Consider the following 21,398-nt stretch of genomic DNA (forward strand, 5'->3'; position numbering starts at 1 on the left):
ACGTTTTTTTGTGTGTGCCATTCTCTCCGGCCACACACACAACAGGTTTTCGATTCGGCGTTGAGCGCGAACCGGTGGAAACCTAGCCCGCGCACGCGTGTGTGCACACCCACACGTTCGTCGACGCGCCCCCCCCGGTTTGGGGGGGCAGGGGTTTCATGTCCGAACACAGGGTTGGCGCCGCGAGTGCCGACGAGGGGACCCCCTAATTATTAAATTTTAAAACACAGAAAAGGATCGATAATTTCGACCAAATCTGTAAACTGGTCGGTCCGACGTTTTTCTTCAAAAGCTTCCGCCCCGGTCCCCTTGCGGGGAACGCTCCAACGAAACACACAACTCTATTTTTGTGCCGTACCCTTTCCCCTGGGGAGGGCGGTCCGCGCGCGCCAGGACGCGCGCGGGACGGCTGACGAAAGCCCCACTTATTCTCTCTCCCTTCCTCGCCCGAAAAAGACCCCCGATGGTTAACAGAGGCGTTTCTTCGAAAAACCAAAAATTTCGAACTTTCCCTAAACGGGGGATCACTTGGCTCGGGGGTCGATGAAAAACGCAGCAAATTGCGCTTAACTTGTGAACTGCGGGACAAAAAACACGCATTTCGAACCAATTGCGTCCACGGGTACAATCCCGGCCCCCCTGGGTGAGGGTTTTTTTATACCCCTAAACTGCTTGCCCCGAAAGCGCGCAGGGGCCCCGACCGGGCGACCGGGGGAAAGGCGCGCCGTCCCTGTGCCCTGTGCAACGCTTACAAAGGGGGACGAGCGATCGTGGACGTTCGCCCGAGGTGTCTGTGCCGCGCCGACCCGGCGCGGGGGCAAAACCTGGCGTCGTCTGAAATGACACACCGAATAATAATAATAATGAGGAGGAGAAGGGCCAAACGGTAAAAAGTTGGCGAACGCCGCCCAGGAACCCCGCGAATTAAGGGGGGGCGGTTTGTGTTCCCAAAATTCGGTTTGACCCAGAGCCGAGGAGAAATGGTGAAGTAAAAACTCGCCAAGGGACAAAAAACGGCCAAAAAAAAGGTCAGACGGGGAATGGCACCGCTTTTCCCCAGGGGGGGCGGGCGTCTTTTTCTCCCGAAAGTAGGTAGCGCTTTTCTCAAACCCTCCCCTCTCCGTACATCACACACCTGACCGACGCTCTCCCCACTCTGTCCGCTCTCCGGGGATACGCTCGCGGTCTTTTTGCCCAGGGGGGCCCCCTTCCCCACACATAACGGGGTTACGGAAAATATACGGCGCGCCGTCCGGGGGAGAGAGCATTTTGTAAACCTTACCTCTTTACGGAAAGGGTTTTTTAATCCGAGCCGACCCGCGTGTCCAGTCCACAAATTTTCGTAAAGCGAAAAAAGGGGGCCGGGCGCCGCGTCGTGTACTCGTCGAATCGATTTTCCCCCGAATTTTTTATAAAAAGAGAAGGGGAGCCGAGATCTCGAACCCCCGCATATATCGTTCCCCTTACCACCAACGAGTGGTGGCGGTTTGCCCCCGGCGATTTTCCTTCTCGCGTATTCGTTTGCTGGGGCCCTGCTGCCCCCTTCGTTCACCTCTCTCTCCCCCCCTCTTTAAAAAATATTATAGAGGAGAACGACGATAGTAACGCGGAGGAGGCAACCTACAAAAATACTACGACACCCCCCAACAGGCGGAAATTTCCCCTGAATTTAAGCATATTTTTAACGAGAAAAAAACAACCGGGTTTCCTTAGTACGGGGGAGCGAACAAAAAGCCCACAAAACCAATCCCGCGGTTCCGCCGCAGGAAATGTGGTGTTTGGGAGGGTCCGCTTATCCCGGGTGCCGCGTCGCGTAAAAATCCTTTTGAAGGGGGCCACTTCCCGTGGGGTTTTCCAGCCCGTAGCGACCTTTTCCGCCTCGGAACTCTCCTTAAGTGGGTTTTTCTTGAAGTGAGCTCAAATGGTGGAAAACTCCATCTAAGGCAAATACCCCCACAGAACCGATAGCGAACAAGCCCCCGTGGGGGAAAATTTTGGAAAAGAACTTTGAAGAGAGTTTTCAAGAAAAACGTGAAAACCTTGGGGGGTTTTAAACCCAAAAAAAACCCAAAAAAAACGAACGGGGAATTCAGGGTCACCGGCGCGGCTTCTCGTCGGTGGCATGTCCCGGGGGGGGGCCTTTCGGCTCCCCGGGGGGCCCCCGCTCCCGGTGCGCCATGTCCGGCTTCGGGGGTGGGAAAACCTTCCCCCCCAATTGAAGCGCGACCCGCTGGTGGGGGCCGGGCCCCCGGGTTGGGGGCCCTCCCCGCGGGGGGCCGGGAAAAAAGGGAAAACCGCAAAAACCCTCGGTCGCCCCCGCCGGCTGTCGGGGTTTTACCGCAAGGTATCACCCCCCAATTTAAAACCTTTCGTGGAAACCGTCCAAGCGCCGCCGGGGACTCGGAGGTTAGGCTTTTCCCCCCTTCCCGGCCCTGGCCCGTTTTTTGGGGTTTACAAAAAGGGGAAAAAACCTTCCCCCGGGCCTTAAAAACGTCCCCCGGGGCCCTGGGGGGGAAAAACCGATAACCGGGGGGAAAAGCTACCCCCTTGGGTACTTTTGGGGCCCCCCCCCTTGAAAACAGGGCCCCAAGGAGTCTAAATGTACGCGAGTCATTGGATTTTTTCCGCAAAAACCAAAAAGGCGTAAAAAAAGGTAAGGGGGGGGCCCGGGGCCGTCGACCTAGGAGGAGGGCCCGGGGCGTCGCGATGGGGCCCCCCGCACTCCCGGGGCCCCCTTTTTTTCCAATCCTAAAAGGGCCCCCCCCAAAAGGCGTACCGGGGACCCCGAAAATGGTGAACTATGCCTGGTCAGGACAATTTTCGGGGAAACCCGAGGAGGCCGGGGTACTTTTTGACTCAATCGATCGTGGAAGGGGGTAGGGGGAAAAAAGACTAATCGAACCATCTAGTACGGTTTTCCTTTTATTTCCCCAAGGTTTCCCTAAAAAAGATACCAAAAAACTGGCCCGGGTTCCCAGGAAAACGGGGGGCGATTCTCATGGGGGTTAAAGCAAGGATGGGGGCCGGGGGGCCAAAAACCCCCAAAACCTATTCAAAAATTTAAAAATGGGGGAGATCTCGGGTTTTTCCTTAATTTAAAAAACCAAAACGAGCCCCTTCGGAAAAAGAGCCCCAAGGGGGGCCATTTTTGGGAAAAGCAGAACGGCCCCTTTTGTGGATGAACCAAAGCAGATTTAAAGGGCCCCCCAACTCGCGCTCGGGGGGAAAACCCTTTTAAAGGCTTGGGGCCCTAGTAGCACAATTCATTGGCACAATTTGGTTAAAATTATCCCAAAATTTTTAAAATTGGGGCCATAAAATTTTTTCCCCCATTTGGGGCCCCAATTTTAAAAAGTAGACGCTCTGTTTTTTTTAAAAACCAATTTAATTTTTTAATTTTTAACCCCAAAAATTTTTAAATTTTTAGACCAATATTTTTTCTTTTTTAACCCAAAAATTTTTCTTTATATATTTTTTATTTTGGTTTTACAAAAAATTTCCAATATTGTAAAAAGACAACTTTCTTTTTTTTACCAAAATTTTAATTTTTATTATTAGCCCAATCCTTTTAATTTTTTTTTTCCCCCCTCAATCAATTTTTTTTTTTACATATACATTCCCCTTTAAAATTCCCCCCACCCCCAGCGTTTTTGCTATAAATATATATAAAAAATAAATTGGTTACACTATATATGTACATTTTTAATTATTTTCTATTTTTCTATATTTACAAAAATTTAATATATATATATTATATTTCTATACAACTCGCTAGGGAAGGGGAATTAAAAGTATATGTAATGTAAAAATTTCCCCTTTGTTTTATTGAAGAAAAAATTTTTAAAGCATTAGGAAAATTTTTATAAATTTTTAAAAAATTAAAATAAAAAAAAAATTGGGGCTAGTTTTTTTTTGTCAAAAATAAAAAGTAGTCTTACAAAAAAATTAAAAAAACTTAAAATAAAAGTAAAAAATAATCTTTAATTTTAAAGTTAAGAAGTTTTTTTTTTCAAAACTTTTAAAATTTTTTATTTTAAAAAATTGTTTTTTTTTTTTTATTTTTTCCTTTTTTTATATTTTTTTCAAAACAAAAAAATATAAATTTCCCTTTTAATATGAAAATTTTTAAAAAAAAAATGCTAATATTTTATATTAAAATAAAAAAAAAATTGGGGTTAAAATTTTACATGATTAAAAAAAACGCGCGAATAAATTTTTTAAAAAACAAATTAACCCCAAAATTTCTTTTTTATTTTTTTCTTTTTTTTTTAAAATCAAAAAAATCATTTTTTATTTTATATGTATATTCTTTTATTTTTTTTTTTTTAAAAAAAATTTTTTTATTTTTAAAATATTATAATAGATAAAAAAATTGCAAAAAAAAAAAGAAAAAAAAAAAAAAAAAAAAAATTTTTAAAAAAAAATTTTTTTTCTTTCTGGAAAAATTTTTTTTAATTTTTGGTAATTATGAAAAAAAAAACCTAATTTGTAGTTTTTAAAAAAACTTTCTTTTTTTTCCCCCTTTTCCCCTTTTCTTCTCCATTTTGGAAGGGGTTTTTATATTTTTTCAAAATTTCATTTCGGGGTCCCTTGGGGTTTTTTTTTTTTGACCAACCTCTAAAAAACAAAAAAATTTATAAAAAGCTTTTTTTTAAAATTTTAAAAAAAAAAATATTTTATTTTTTATTATCCAATTTTAAAATTTTTAAAAACGTTATTAATTTTTAAAATTTTTTTTAAATTTTTTTAATTAAAACCCCTTTTACTAAATTTAAACAAAAAAAATTCAAAAAATTAATTTTTTAAATTTCAATGCAAGAAAAATTTTTAAAAAAAAATTTTAAAATATTAAAAACCTTTTGATATATGTAAATTATTTTTTAAAAAAATTAAAGAATGTGTAAAATTTTATATATATTTTTATTTACCCCCCCTTTTTTATAATTTTTGACAAACTTCTTAAATTTTATTAGTTTTTTTAGATATTTTTAAAAAAAATATTTTTCTAACAAAAAAACCCCTAAACCAAAATTACTGCAAAAAGGCCCCTTATTTGCAGAAAAAATCACTTTTTTTTTGTTTTCCCGGAAACCCCCCTGAAATGCATGAAACATTTTTCTTCAAAAAAAATTTAAAATTAACTGAGGGCCCAAAAATTCCCTTTAAAAAGTTTTCCTGAACCAAAAGGTTGAAAATTTTTATCTAAAAGTTAAAACTTTTGTTTAAAAAATAAACCCCAAACATTTTTTTTTAATTTTGGGCTAATTTTTCAAAAAAATTCCCCCCTTTTAATTTTTTTTATATAGCTCTTTTTTTTTTTTTTTTAAAAATTTTTATTTTTTTTAAAATAAAAATTTTTTTTTTGTGCTTTTTTTTTTTCTTTAACCTAAAAAATTTAAAAAAAAAAATTTTGGGGAAAAATTAAAATCTATTTTCCAAAAACATTTAAAATTTAAAGGGGAAAAAGATTTTTTTTTTTTTTTTTACCAAAATTAAAAATTTTTTCTTCAAAATTTTTAAACCCTTTTGATAATTTTTTAAAAAAAGGCCCCCATGGAACAAAGGGAAAAAAGGGTTTTACTTTTGTTTTATGACACTATTATCTTTTGGGGGAAATAGAAAATCTAATTTTATTTTTATTTCTTGTTCCCCCCTTTTTTTCAATGAACCCCCTTTTTTAAAATTCCCCTTTTTTTCCTTAAAAATTTAAAAAAAATTTTCCAGAAAAATTTTTTTAAATGGGCCCTTTAAAAATATAAATAATATAAGTAGGGACTGTCTTCTAACGGGAAAAAAAATGACCAAGGAAAAAACGAAAAAAAAAAATTTAAAATTAAAGGAAAAACTGTTTCCCCATTTGAGACCCCAAAATTTTTCCCACTTAAATTAATTTAAAAATTTTACATTGGAGAAATAAGGGAAAAATAGGGGTCCGAAAAGTCCAAAAGGGGGAATTTAAAAACTTATTTTTTTTAAAAATTAAAAAAAAAGCCATAAAAAATTTTTCTGAGTTTTTATTCACCCTTGGCTAATCACCCGGGTTATTTACTACATCTAAAAAAGGCAAAAAAAAAAATATAGGATAAAAAAGGGTCTGAAAGTTTTTTTGGTAAAAGCAGTGGCCCCGGAAAGAAAAAACGGGTTTTTCGTTTTCCCGGGGCTTCAAAGCGACTTTTTCGGACCTTTTTTTTTCCTCGCTTTTTTCCCCCATATGTATTTTCAAATTTTTTTAAATTTTTGGGAAATTTTTTGGGGGGATCTCAATTGGGGAACATTCCCCCTTAAAATTAATTTTTCTTTTCGTTCCCTTGGCCTATTGCCCATTTTAAAGCAGCATACTTATATTATTAAAAATTTTTGTTAAAATGCCGAAAATCGTTAAAAATTATAAAAAGGGGTTTATTTGTTTAAAAAAATTAAAAAAATTTAGTACCATTTTTTTTTTAAAATTAAAATGGCGTAAAAAAAATTTTTTTACCTTCTTTAATTTTTTAAAATTTTTTTTTTTTTTTTTAAAATTTTCCTTCTTGGATGGTTGTTTACTTTTATTGGTAATAGGGGGAATCAGCTTGAAATTTTTTTTGGAAAATTTAACTCATTTGGGGAAAATTTTGGCCCGGGGGGGGGTTTTTAAAATTCAAAATTTAAAACTGTACCCTTTTTTCCAAAAGCTGATCATCTTCTTCATTGGAAAATTTTTTTTAAAATTTTTTGATAAAAAATTTCCCCTTTGATTTTTTTTTGCTTCATCTTTTTTGGGGATGTTTTTTTTTTAATTGGATTTACCCCTTTCTCGAATTTTTTTATACTGATTTTTTTGAAGAAAAAGCTCCCCCTTCATATTTAAAACATACAAATTGTGATTTTTTATGTTGGGATTTCTTCTGTCTTTTATTTTTTTGTTCAGAATAGAGCCCCTCACTACTATTAAAATGAGCGAAAAATTTTGCTTTTTTCCCCCCCTTTTTTTTTATGGCTTCAGTTAAAATCATAAAAAAATGTAAAAAGACAAAAAAATTTAAAAAAAAATATAAAAAAAGAATTAAATTTTTTTAAAACAAATTTTCCCCTTTTTAAAATTTTCATTTTTTTATATATCAACACATTCTTATAAAAAAATTTTTATTTTTAAATTATTTCTTTTTTAAAATTAATTTTTTTATAACTTTTTTTATTTACTTGTTTATTTAAAATATAATATTAAATAAACAGCTTTATAGAAAAGTACTATAAAATGAAAATATAAAAAATCAATACCTCCCTTTCCCAAACTTTAAATTTACAGAGCCAAAACATCGGGGGGTGAGTATTTTTTTTCAAATTTTTCTTTAGAAAGGGAAAAAAGGGTATAGTTTGGGGGGAAAGTATTTTTTTAAACAAATGAAATCCAAAAAGGGGAAAAATTTTTACAACTTTTTTTTTTTCCCTCTTAAATTTTAACTTGGAAATTTTGCATTTTGAAAAACAAGATTTTTACTTTTATTTTTGATAATTTTTTTTTGCTTTTTTTTTTTTTTAAAAAAAATTGGGCTTTTATTAAAATTCAAGATTCACCCTTTAACAAATTCTAACAGAAAAATTCCCCAAAAAACTTTTTTTAAAATTTGGGGATAATGAAATTTTATGTATAAACACCCCAACCCCATATATATAAAATATAATTATAATATATTATAATTTTCTGTTGTATATTATATTATATAATGTGTTTTTAAATAATTTTTATATATAATATTTTTTATTATACATTAAAAAAAATTTTAAAATAAAAAAAGAGACATAAATATTTTTAAAATTAAATTTATACAGTAAGGGGGAAAAAAAGAGGTTCCAATTTGTGAAAATTTTTTTTTAAAAAAAATCATTTAGCTTCTATTTCTTTTTAATTTAAAATTTTTTTAAAATTTGGGGTTTTCCAATTTATACTTTTCTATATTTTTAAATTTTTAAAGTTCAAAGGGAAAATAACAAAAAAAAATTGCAATATTTTAAAATTGCTTAAAAAATTTTAAATCGAAGGGGTGTATTTTTTTTTGTTTTTTTAAAGAAAATTTATAAAATTTTTTGCACAATTTTCCCCTTTTTTTTAAACAACGCATCCGATCACTTTGGGGATAATGAAAAAAGGGTGTTTTTTATGAATAATTATCTCTTTATACTGCCAAAAATTTTCTGTGTCAAAATAAGTGGTCCCCCTTCTTTTTTAATTTTAAAACCCCAAAATTAGAAAAAAATTTTAAAAGGGGGGGAAGCTTTTTCAGAAATTCGCGTGATAACTGTAAAAAAAAGGTTTTTTTTTCCCCCCCCGAAAAAAAATCTTTTTTTTCCCCCAATTAATTTTTAAAAAGGCAAAATCCAAAATCACTGGGGCTTTTAAAAATTTTTCTAACATCATTTTTTAAATAAATCAAATTATGGATTTGTAAATTTTTAAATTTGGCCCGAAAACTCCCTAAAATTCTAAAACAAATTCTATTGTAAAGCTTGTAAAAAATTAAAAAAAATTAAAAATTTGAAAAATTTGGGGATGTAAAGGGGAAAATGCGGCTGAAAGGGGGAAAAAATTAAAAAAGTTCTATTTTCCTTTTTTAAAAAATTTTCCCTTTAAAAAAAAAATCCGTGTACAAAAAAAATAAAAGTAATTCTTTTGCCTTCCCATTTTTAAAACCCCTTTATTTTTTTTTTTTAAAATTTTTTTTGGTGTTTTTTTCAAAATCTGTAAAAATTTTTTTTGTGTAAAAATGTTTTTTTTTTTGGGGGGTAAAAATAAAATTTTTTTTTTGCACTAATTTCCCCAAAAAATTTCCCTTTTTTTTTCCCCTTTTTTTTTGAAAAGCTTTTTCTCAAAACCCCAAATAGAGTAAATGCGGGGGTCCATTAAAAAAAAATTTTTCCCCAAAAAAAAAATTAATTTTTTTTCCGCTAAAAGGAAAATTCCCAAAATTTGGGGTTTTTTTATTTTGGGGTTTGTGGCAAAATTCTGATTTTGTTTTTTTTTTTTAAAAAAAACCCCTTTTTTAAAAATTTTGCCCAAAAAAGGATTACCTTTTTGAATAAAAAAACCCTTTTTGAAAAACCTTTTAAAACCCCCTTATTTTTCCTTTTAAAAAAAAAATTTAAAAAAAAAAAACGCTCAAAAGGAAAAGGGGGCACCCCCAAATAAAGCCTAAAAATTTAACAAAAAATTGTTTTTCTTTTAACCTTTTTTAAAAAACCAAAAATAAAAAAAGTTTTTTCATATCTTTAATAAAATCTTTTAAAAAATTTTTGTGACTCGGGGGTTTTAGTTTTTCCCCCCCAATATAAAAACCCCGTAAAAGGATAAGTTTAAAAATAAAACTGATTTGATCTAATTTTTTGGGGAAGTTTTTTGGCCCCAAAAATTAATTTTAGGGGAAAATTTTGTTAAAAAGGAAAAAACCCTAAAATTTTTACAAAAAAATTTAAAATTTTTTTAGGGGATTTTAATAAGGGTTCTTTAAAAAAAAATTTTTTTAATTAAAAGGCAATGCAAAAAACCAAAAAAATTTTTTTTCCCAAAAAAAAAAAACAAAAACAAAAAAAAAGGAACAAAAACCCTTCCCCCTTTTTTGGGGTTTTAATTTTAAATTTTTTAGAAAATCTGAATGCAAAAAAATTATGTTTTTTTTTTAAAAGAAAAGGGGGAATTTTTAACCCCGGGAGAGTTTTGGGGTTTCCCCAAAAGGCCCCCCCCTGGGAAAAATTTCTTGTTAAAAAAATCAGTTTTAAAAACTTTTTTTAAAATTTAATTAACCCAAAAAAAAAAATTTAAAAATTATTGTGAATAGAAATTCTGAAAAAATTTTTTGTCTTTTTAAATTTTTTTTTTTTTTCCAAAAAAAATCTTTAAAATTTAAAAAATTTCAAAAAAAACAAAAAAAAAAACCGGGGCATTTTAATTATTTTTTAAAATTTTTTTAAAATTTTTAAAACTTCTTTTTAAAAGAATCAAAAAAAATTCATAATTTTTAAAAAATTTCGGGAAAAACTAAAAAAAAAGGGGAATTAAAAAAGATTTTTTTAAAAATTCTGAATTGCCAAAACTTCAATACTATTTGTTTAAAATTTTTTCCCCCCTTTTAAAAATTTTTTTCCCCAAAATGCTTTTTTTAAATTTTTCCAAATTTTTTTTTTTCCTTTAGGTTTAAAAAGGGGGTTTTTTTTTTGAAGACAGTGCAAAATTAAATTCCCCGTATTCGGGTTTAAAAAAATATTTAAAAATTTTTTATATTTTTATATTTTTTTTTAAACTATATTTCTAAAAATTAAAATTTTTTTTTTTTAATATACTTTTTTATATATCTTATAAATCTTGTATTATGAAAAGGAAAAGGAAAATAAAAATAAATCAAAAAAAATTTTTTTGGGGAAAAGGGGGAAAAAAATCAAAAACAGAAAATTAATTTTTGCAAAGGGGGTTTAAAAAAAGAGCTATTGATGTATAGGGGAAAAGGGAGAAAAATAAAAATCCTATCCCCAAGGGTAAAAAAGTTTAAAAAAAAATTTTTTTTCCTTTGGGGTGTAAATAATTTTTTTCTACTTTCCCCCTCCAAATGTAAAATTTGATTTTAAAAAAACCAAATGCCTTTTTCGTAATTATATTTTTTTTTCCTTGGGGAAAAAAAAAAGGGGGTGAGTTTTTTCTGAAAATAAAAACCTTGAAAATTTTCTAGTTAAAAAAAATTTTTAAAAATCTAAAGAAATTCTTTAAAAAAATTACATGTGCTATTTTTTAAAAAAACAAAAACCTTTGTTCTTCGTGCCCCTGTTTCTTTTCTTTTTTTTTTTTTTCTTAAAAAAAAATTTCAAGACTGCTGTTCTAACAAATTTGGGAAAAAAAAAAAGCTTTGCTAGCATAAAAATTTTTTAATTGAAAAAAAAAAATTTTAAGATAAAAAGTCCCCAAATACTTTTTCTTCTTTTTTAAAGGGGACATGAACAACACCGGGGGAAAACGGGTTTAAAAATAACTTATGGGGGGATGAACACATTGCCAAAAAAATTTTTTTAATTTTTAAAAAGTTGTCCCTACATTTTTTTTTTTAAAATGGGGAAAAGTCCCAAAAGAAATTTTTTAAAAACTTTTGGGTGTCCCCATTTTAAAAAAAAAATACTCCCCTTTTGTTGTTTTTTCAGCACGGGGTTCTTTTTTCTTCTTTTTATTTTTGAAAAAAAGAAAAATTCCCCCCGTTTTTAAAAATCTCTCCTCCAATTTTAAATTCACAAAAATGGCAATATTTATTAAAAAAATTATTTAAAATTTAAAAAAAAAAAAAATTTCCCCTGCCCCTTTTTTTTCACCCTTTTTTAAGTAATCTAGAACAATTATATACATATAAATAAAAATTTAATGCGTTTTAACATACAAAAATTTTAAATTTAAAAAAAAATTAAAATGTTTAGGGGACCAGATTAATACAATAAAAAAAAATTTTTTAAAAAAAAAACCCAAAAACCCCCGAAAAAATTTAAAACCTTTTTTGGGTTAAAAAAATTTAAACTGACAGAAGTGGGGACAAAAAAAAAGGGGTTTGGGTTGGGGCTGTTAGCAAAAAAATTTAGTCCAAAAGGGGGTTGAAAAAATAAAAAACCCCGATTTTTTTTTCCCCTTTCGAAAAATTTTTTTAAAAAAAGCAATAAAAAAGTCAAATAAAAAATAAATAAATAAAAAATAAATAAAAATGTCCCCTAGGGGCAAAAAAAAAAATTTTAAATAGCTCAAAAAAAGCAATCATAAATCCCACTAAATTCCCCCGTATTTTTTTAAAAATTAAAATGCTTTTTTTTTTTGGGGTTTTTTAAAAAAGAACATTTCTGCTATTTCTCTTTTTTTCCCCTCTTGTTTTTTTTGATGCAGAATCCCCCAGAGAATCCCAACGGAACCATGATCGTTGGGAAGTCCCCTTCAAAAAAACAAAAGGTGTGGGGGGGCGTTTTTTTTTGATGTTATTTTTAGTTCCTTAATAAAATGTTTTTTAAAAATCGCTTTGTTTTTTCCCAAAATATGTAGGGTCACAGTTGCCGGGGTTCGATCTTTATAACGACATCGGTTTTTTTTAAAATTTCAATACTTCTTTTTTTTTTCCTTTTTTTTTAATCAAATGTTTTTTTTAATTTTTTTGGGGAAGGTTTTAAAAAAAAAAAAAACCGATTCCCTTTTTTTTTTATGCAACGAGTAAATTTTTCGCCCCCAAACCCCCCAATAAAGGGGAAAACTAAAGCAAAATTTGGGGGATCAAATTATCCCCCTTAACGCACCAAAATTAAAAAGGCCCAAAAATTTTAACGCCCTAAGTCCCTGTTTTTAAAAATTTTTTTTTTTGACTTTCGGGAAATTTTTTTCAAAATTTTTTTGACTAAGATTTGTTTTTTTCCTCTGAAACATAGGGGGGCCCCCGAAAAATTAAAAAAAATTGTTTCCAAATTAAAAAGTAAACCTTAGTCGATGTGAAACTATTAAAATCTAAAAACCCCACTTTAATTTTCGGAAAAATTGAAAAAGTCACCCCAACCCCAACTGAAAAAACAAAGGGTCAAAACCAATTACGCAAAATTGATTCCAAATCGCCCCAAAAAACCTACCCCAAAAAAATTGGGGCCCCAAGGGAGACCCCTGGGAAAACCGGGGAAAAAATCTCGAAAATTTTCCCCTCAAAAACAAAAAAGCCCCAAACGAAAAACCTTCAATAGCAAGTAAAACTGGCCATGTTAAAGAAGAAAATTTTTGGTTAAACCCAACGTTTTTCAAAATTTTTTTTTTTTAAAAATTCCCACGGTGTGTTAGTAAAAAGCGAAGTCACATCCAACGAAATCATGACATGATCGTCATCAATGTTTTTATCCTTAATAATTCCAACAAAGGACCAACTATCCTTAATGTGAGATCGAGGTTTATTGACTGCATTTTGCAAAATCTCACTTAAATAAGATGCAATGTAATAAACCGGACTTCCTAACGTTGAAATTATGATACGAAGAGGGTAACCTACTTTATGGATCTTAGGTAAACCATAAGCACGAGGCAAATTGCCATTAGTACATCTCAATTGTTTGTAAACCGAATCATCTATGAGTCCATTATCCAACCAAGATTTTAATAAGGTCGTGATCTTTGCGTTGAGAGCGTTTAATGGATTTTTATTAAGTGATTTATAGTTATTTCTTGACTATTTATAGTTATTTTTTTATAGTTATTTCTTGAAGCTATTTAATATATTATATTGTCATATGTTACATATTTATTTATTTATTTATTTATTTATTTGACTTTGTATTGACGTTTTAAAAAATTGCGAAAGACACAGTACTCTGGTTTTCTATTTTCTCAACGCGTTAGTGACTAAGTTTTCTGCTAACAGTCAACATCTATTTTTTCGTGCTCACTTCTGTCAGTTATACATTGTTCAACAAAACAATGGTTAATTTTGTCGGGGGTTTGCTGTAAATTTGATTTATTGTATTAATCTGGTACGTAAACATATATATTTTTGTAAATTTATAATTATTTGTATGATTAAGCGCATTAAGAGTATATTTATATGTATATAATTGTTCATAGATTACTTGAAAAGGGCTGCAATGACAGCCGAAACGTTGTAATTTAACTAATTTTTTAAATAAATTATTGCCAGTCTGGTCGACTTTAAAATTGGAGGAGAGATTTTCATATTTATTACTGGCGACTGTTAAGGATTATCATTTATTTTATTACACCAAGACCTTACTATGGTGGTTATACAAAGAGGCTATTTTAATTATATGGCGGAGAAATTTAGTACGCAAATGTCCTTGATGCTTAAATCGTGGATCAAGACTAAGAAGAACATTTGCAAAACATACCAACAGCTGATCTTTTTACTACGTTGCAGACGGATGGATATTTCACCTCCGCATATTAACAACGGTATAGCAATTAAATCAAATGTTTTCCAGAGCAGAAATGTCACACGTAAATGGCTATATTTCCAGCATCGTAACAAAATCGTGTTATTAAACTTAGAGATAGAAGATATCAACTGCAAATTGCGTGTCTTGCGTGCCAATTTGAATCAGATAGAGAAACGATTGTATAATAATTTACCGTATGATTTTGTCCTCGGATTTGTGGATTATAATAAGCATATTCTCTACAAATATAATAATAAAGAAAAGTGGCGTTTAAGAAAGAAATTCGATTACATTTGTCGGAAGTATTATGGGGTTCGAAATCCATTGACAAAAATAGATTACAGCAAATGGATTGTTAACATTAGTAATTATCGCGTTCCGGATTCAGTTATGAATTTTTTGAGTTTGGGCGACAAGTTTGGCGTGCCCATTTTTAGAAATAATAAAAATGATAGGAAAATCTCGGTTTTGGAAAACATAAAAAACATAGAAGCAAATTATAGAAAGTTTCCTAAGGATAACATCGACAATGTGAGATTTTCAGTAGCGAGCTCAGTACACAAATTTTTAAGTAAACAAAAGCATGTGAGTCATATTGATAGTTACATTTTGAATAGATATGCTTATAGTTCAAAATTTTTGAAATCAAATAGTAACATTTTCGTAACAAAAGCAGATAAGGGCCAGGTCACAGTATTGATGAATCGGACTGACTATGTGGGTAAAATGAATTGTTTACTGAAAGATGTTTCCACCTATAAATCACTTAATAAAAATCCATTAAACGCTCTCAACGCAAAGATCACGACCTTATTAAAATCTTGGTTGGATAATGGACTCATAGATGATTCGGTTTACAAACAATTGAGATGTACTAATGGCAATTTGCCTCGTGCTTATGGTTTACCTAAGATCCATAAAGTAGGTTACCCTCTTCGTATCATAATTTCAACGTTAGGAAGTCCGGTTTATTACATTGCATCTTATTTAAGTGAGATTTTGCAAAATGCAGTCAATAAACCTCGATCTCACATTAAGGATAGTTGGTCCTTTGTTGAAATTATTAAGGATAAAAACATTGATGACGATCATGTCATGATTTCGTTGGATGTGACTTCGCTTTTTACTAACACACCGTGGGAATTAATAAAAGCAGCAATAGAAAATCGTTGGGATGATATCTCACAATTTACTTCATTTAACATGGCACAGTTTTTACATGCTATTGACACGGTTATGCGCTCGACTAGTTTTGTTTTTGATGGAAAATTTTACGAGCAGGTTTACGGTTCGCCTATGGGGTCTCCTTTGTCTCCAATTTTGTCTGATATGGTTATGGACGATTTGGAATCATATTGTTTGCGTCAATTGGATTTTGAGCCCTATTGTTATTTCAGATATGTTGATGACATTTTTTCAATTATTCCGAAATGTAAAGTGGAGGATATGCTTACGATTTTTAATAGCTTTCACACTCGACTAAGGTTTACGTTTGAATTGGAGAACAATTGTTCCTTAAGTTTTTTAGACACAAACGTTATACGAGTTAATGGCAAATTGACGACTGACTGGTTCCGTAAGCCTACGTTTTCAGGCCGTTATATAAATTTTCTTTCGAACCATCCGATGCGTTATAAAATTAGTGTGATCACAAGCCTCGTGGACAGGGCTATTTTACTCGCGGACCCTATGTTTCACGAGAAAAACATCATCTTAGTCAAACGAATTCTTCGTAACAATTGTTACCCGTCAACAGTCATAAACAAAATTATTAACAGGAGACTTAGGGCGATTAAATTTGGCGGTAATTTTGGTGCGTCTAATCGAGATAAATTTGATACACGAAATGCTATAGCGTTGCCGTATATTAGAGGTTTGAGCGAAAATATTACTCGTTGCATAAACAAAAATGGAATCGGTGTATTATATACCGTTCCTAAAAAATTAGACACATTGATAAAAAGAGGAAAAGATAGTATTGACAACTTAAAAAGAACCGATGTCGTTTATAAGATCGAATGCGCGAACTGTGACTCTACATATATTGGACAAACAAAGCGACATTTAGAAACACGTATTAAGGAACATAAAAATAACATCAAAAAAGACACGACATCACACTCAGTTGTTAGTTTGCATCGGACTTGCAACGATCATGAGTTCCGTTGGGATTCTCCTGTGATTCTGCATCAAGAAAAACAAACAAGAAAAAGAGAAATAGCAGAAATGTTCTATATAAAAAACCAAAGAAAGAGCATTAATTTACAAAAAGATACGGAGAATTTCAGTGGGATTTATGATCGCGTTCTTGAAGCTATTTAATATATTATATTGTCATATGTTACATATTTATTTATTTATTTATTTATTTATTTGACTTTGTATTGACGTTTTAAAAAATTGCGAAAGACACAGTACTCTGGTTTTCTATTTTCTCAACGCGTTAGTGACTAAGTTTTCTGCTAACAGTCAACATCTATTTTTTCGTGCTCACTTCTGTCAGTTATACATTGTTCAACAAAACAATGGTTAATTTTGTCGGGGGTTTGCTGTAAATTTGATTTATTGTATTAATCTGGTACGTAAACATATATATTTTTGTAAATTTATAATTATTTGTATGATTAAGCGCATTAAGAGTATATTTATATGTATATAATTGTTCATAGATTACTTGAAAAGGGCTGCAATGACAGCCGAAACGTTGTAATTTAACTAATTTTTTAAATAAATTATTGCCAGTCTGGTCGACTTTAAAATTGGAGGAGAGATTTTCATATTTATTACTGGCGACTGTTAAGGATTATCATTTATATTCAAGAATGTTCATACACTAGTTGAACAAATAAATGCTTTGCCAGCATACAAATTTTAATCCAAACAAAAAATGTAACGATAATAATGTGCACAATACGTCTACTTTTGTTTAAGAACAGCGATGAATACACCACGTTGCACTGGTATCAGGTTAAGCAACTTATGGCGGCACGAAGCACGAGGTGTTTTCAACTTTGGGCCGCGCCGGCACTCAAGAATACGTGTGATCGCGTACATGTGCTGCGCAGAACGTTTTGCGCAGCACATGTACGCGATCACACGTATGTGTGAGTGCCGGCAGCGGCCTAAAGTTGGAAACACAGCCGGCACGAGGCACAAATCTCTCTCTTTCTCTTTCTCTCCTCTCTCTCTCTCTCTCTCTCTCTTTCTTTCTAGCGCCCTCACTCGCTCTGCAAAACCGTCTAGTATTACTCGAACATGGTCTCTTACTTTTATGTCCGATTCATATTAACAAGCCGAATCTCGAATCGAATAGCGAATCTTTTGATGTTTTGCCGAAATTCGAAACATTTCGATGTCTAACAAATTAAATCGAGCGTTGACAATGACTTGGCCATTGACTGCTGACGGGCCATGTATAATGTACAACTTGTTTAAGCGTGTAATTTGTAATTTGCATACGTAGATAAAAAACCTTTAAATTTACTGCCAAAATCATTACACGTCAGATCGATTTACTGATTTTATAAAAAGCATAGATTTTCCAAAAATTATATGATCTATTTAAAAGAAAAAATATCACACAGTATATTATATAAAAAATTATAAGATAAAAAAAATTTAAATATAATAAACATATAATATTAAAATTTACTAATGAATTTAACATGTTTCATGAACATTTACTTATAATAATCTAATAATATTAATATACCTCGCAAGATATATATACATATCACATGAGTACTGCAATATTGATAGCATATTTGGACTTACTCATATTATAGTATTATCATATAAATACTGCAATGTTAGCAGCATATTTAGATTAACTTATCAAACAATATTGATATTATCATAAATTTGTAGTATTGGCAGTATATTTGGATTTACTTATCAACCAATATTGATACCATCATAAATTTGTAACATTGGCAGCATATTTGGATTTACTTATCAACCAATATGGATATTATCATGAATTTATAATATTGGCAGTATATTTGGATTTACTTATCAACCAATATTGGTACCATTATGGGCACTGCAATATTGGCAGCATATTTAAATTTATTTATCAATCAATATTGGTACCATCACGGGCACTACAATATTGGCAGCATATTTGAATTTATTTATCAACCAATATTAGAATCATCATAGATATTGTAGTATTGGCAGCATATTGAATTTAATTATTAACCAATATTGGTGTCATCATGGGCATTGCAATATTGGCAGTGCGATTACATTTATTTTACAACCAATATTAGTTGTGCATTGGGAAATATTGGCCAAGTTATTACCAATATTGGCCAATATGACTAATGTTTAGCCAATGTACTGCCAATGTATTGTGCTACTAGGGTGGTTGCTTAAGACAGCAGGACGGTGGCCATGGAAGTCGGAATCCGCTAAGGAGTGTGTAACAACTCACCTGCCGAAGCAACTAGCCCTGAAAATGGATGGCGCTGAAGCGTCGAGCCTATACTCTGCCGTCAGCGGCAAGTGGGGCGGCAACCGGGAGCGGGCGTTAGTCTTCTCTCGCGTCGTCACGAAGCCCTGACGAGTAGGAGGGTCGTGACGGTGAGCGCAGAAGGGTCTGGGCGCGAGCCTGCCTGGAGCCGCCGTCGGTGCAGATCTTGGTGATAGTAGCAAATACTCCAGCGAGGCCCTGGAGGACTGACGTGGAGAAGGGTTTCGTGTGAACAGCCGTTGCACACGAGTCAGTCGATCCTAAGCCCTAGGAGAAATCCTATGTCAATGACGGCGTACAATATACTCGAGTGTCGAGAAATAATAATAAATATTATACGAAAGACACACGCCCGTCGGGCGAAAGGGAATCCGGTTCCTATTCCGGAACCCGGCAGCGGAACCGCATACAATTCGGGCCCTCGTAAGAGTGTTCGTCGGGGTAACCCAAAATGACCTGGAGACGCCGTCGGGAGATCCGGGAAGAGTTTTCTTTTCTGTATAAGCGTTCGAGTTCCCTGGAAACCTCTAGCAGGGAGATAGGGTTTGGAACGCGAAGAGCACCGCAGTTGCGGCGGTGTCCGGATCTTCCCCTCGGACCTTGAAAATCCAGGAGAGGGCCACGTGGAGGTGTCGCGCCGGTTCGTACCCATATCCGCAGCAGGTCTCCAAGGTAAAGAGCCTCTAGTCGATAGAATAATGTAGGTAAAGGAAGTCGGCAAATTGGATCCGTAACTTCGGAATAAGGATTGGCTCTGAGGAGCGGGGCGTGTCGGGCTTGGTCGGGAAGCGGGTCTGGCTGATGTGCCGGGCCTGGGCGAGGTGAACGGTCGGCGTTCTCGCGCCGGTCCCGGGATCCGAGCTCGGTCCCGTGCCTTGGCCTCCCGCGGATCTTCCTTGCTGCGAGGCTTCCGTGGCGGCGCGAGCCGTCGTGGTCGTCCTCTTCGGCCGCCATTCAACGCTCAGCTCAGAACTGGCACGGACTAGGGGAATCCGACTGTCTAATTAAAACAAAGCATTGCGATGGCCCTCGCGGGTGTTGACGCAATGTGATTTCTGCCCAGTGCTCTGAATGTCAACGTGAAGAAATTCAAGCAAGCGCGGGTAATTAAATTTCATGTGTACGCATTTCCTTAAGCATTTGGGAAGCCCTCTGGGCGATCCCAGCCCATCCATTGCACGGTTGGACGTAAATATGATTCGGCCTGCGTGGATCGGTGCCTTACTACCTGGGGCGTCACACACAGGTACAATAAAGAGAGTAGGAATGGTGGATCGCGTCCATGTGACGCAAAACCTAACCTATTCCATAGTCAATTGTGTTGCGTGGTGAAACCGCGCCCCTACGTCTGAAGGATCTGCTTGTCCTGGCGTACGTAATACGCAGTGTATGTGCGCTGTAAGGGGGAAATCCCAGGTGTGGATCCCGATTCTAGCGGAAGGGGAGTAACCGCGATGTAGCCGCCCGGCACCGCTGGGGGCGCTTACTGGGGGGGCTAACCGCCCCCCCAGACCCCCCGGTGCGGTCGTAACCATGACTCTCTTAAGGTAGCCAAATGCCTCGTCATCTAATTAGTGACGCGCATGAATGGATTAACGAGATTCCCACTGTCCCTATCTACTGTAGGCGTTTCCAAACAATGGCGCTCGTCTTAATGTTAAGGTGTTAGGTACCGTGCCGAGGGCATGAATGGTCGCGTAGACGATAAATCGCGGCCGCTAACGGTCCGCCCAGGATATCTGCCGCCCTCCCGGTGTATTTAGGCTTGGTGGCGTAGTGGTGGCTCTGCGTCGCTTGACCCCCTTTCCACCGTACTCGTGGGAACATAGATGGAATTAGTAAAATCTTTGGTTAGGAGAAGTGCCCGCCTGGTAAAACGCTTCCTGCCGGGTGGGGCAGCAGCCCAGGAAGCGCTTAGTGGTAGCGGCCTTTGTGCCGTCCGAGTTGTGCTAGCCAGATGCGACGCGACCGTGAGAGAGCCCACGCCGAGGTCCGAAGGTCGGCTGGGACCGAGCGCTGAAGCAAAGAAAAATCGCGAAAACAGAGTTAGGATTAGTACCGCGATTAGCCCCGCGAATAGCTCCGCGACTTGCGCCACCGTAAATGACGACGAAATTAGCTCCGCGAACTCCCCAAAACCCCAACCCCACACCCAAAATAAATCGGATCGAGCCGGGCCGCAACAAAACGCGGCAAGCTCCCCTTTTACTCCTACTTCGTCTGGAAATTTCTCACTGGCGACCACGGGAGTGAGAATCCTGCAGCTGAACATGAGACGTTCGGCTAAAGTCACGGGAGAGGTGCGTCAGCTCGTCGTCAAAAAGCGACTTGACATCTTGTTATTGCAGGAACCATGTGTCAGGAAGCGGGACACGGGTCACACCTTCGTTGGGCTAGGATTGGGAATGAGAGTGGCCGCCGTACGCTCGCAACGCCCGTGGGCGGCGGTGGCAGCCTGCAACTCTCAATTTCAGCTACTGTTTATCTCGCAGCTCAGCACAGCCCACTGCGTCTGCGCAGAAGTGCAAGCACCTGGCTTCTCCTTCTATGTGGCTTCGTGCTACTTTCAGTACTGCGAAGAAATAGAGAAGCACCTCAGGCACCTCGAAATGGTGTTTCATTCGCTGAGGGGGAAGAGATTGATAGTTGCGATAGATGCCAATGCTCGATCGCCGCTGTGGGGTCCCCAGAAGGCGGACGAAAGAGGTGCGAAAGTCGAAGACCTCATCCGGGCATCTGGTATAGAGGTGGTCAACGATGCTGGCCAGAAACCCACCTTTTGGACGGCAAGAGGTTCATCATATATCGATGTGACCTTGGCGTCGCCCTCCATGACCCGATTCATCAGGGAATGGAAGGTACGGGACAATTGGACAACCAGCGACCACAACTCCATCGACATCAGGCTCAGAGTGCCGAAGGGGCGGGACGCCGGGGGTGCCGCGAACATGAGGTTCGACACCCGTCGGGCCGACTGGGAACGGTTTTCCGGGACTCTCGCTGATCTTTCAGGGTC

The 21,398-nt window shown here is 35.3% G+C and overlaps 1 pseudogene; it reads left to right on the forward strand.

Moving 5' to 3' along the window:
• The first annotated feature begins 508 nt into the window (after window positions 1–508).
• On the forward strand, window positions 509–653 carry LOC146719428 (5.8S ribosomal RNA; annotated as a pseudogene).
• The last annotated feature ends 20,745 nt before the right edge of the window (window positions 654–21,398 follow it).

Source organism: Nylanderia fulva, unplaced genomic scaffold (genome assembly GCF_048542155.1).
Source record: "Nylanderia fulva isolate GAGA-0341 unplaced genomic scaffold, ASM4854215v1 Scaffold985, whole genome shotgun sequence".
Classification (NCBI taxonomy): Eukaryota; Metazoa; Arthropoda; class Insecta; order Hymenoptera; family Formicidae; genus Nylanderia; species Nylanderia fulva.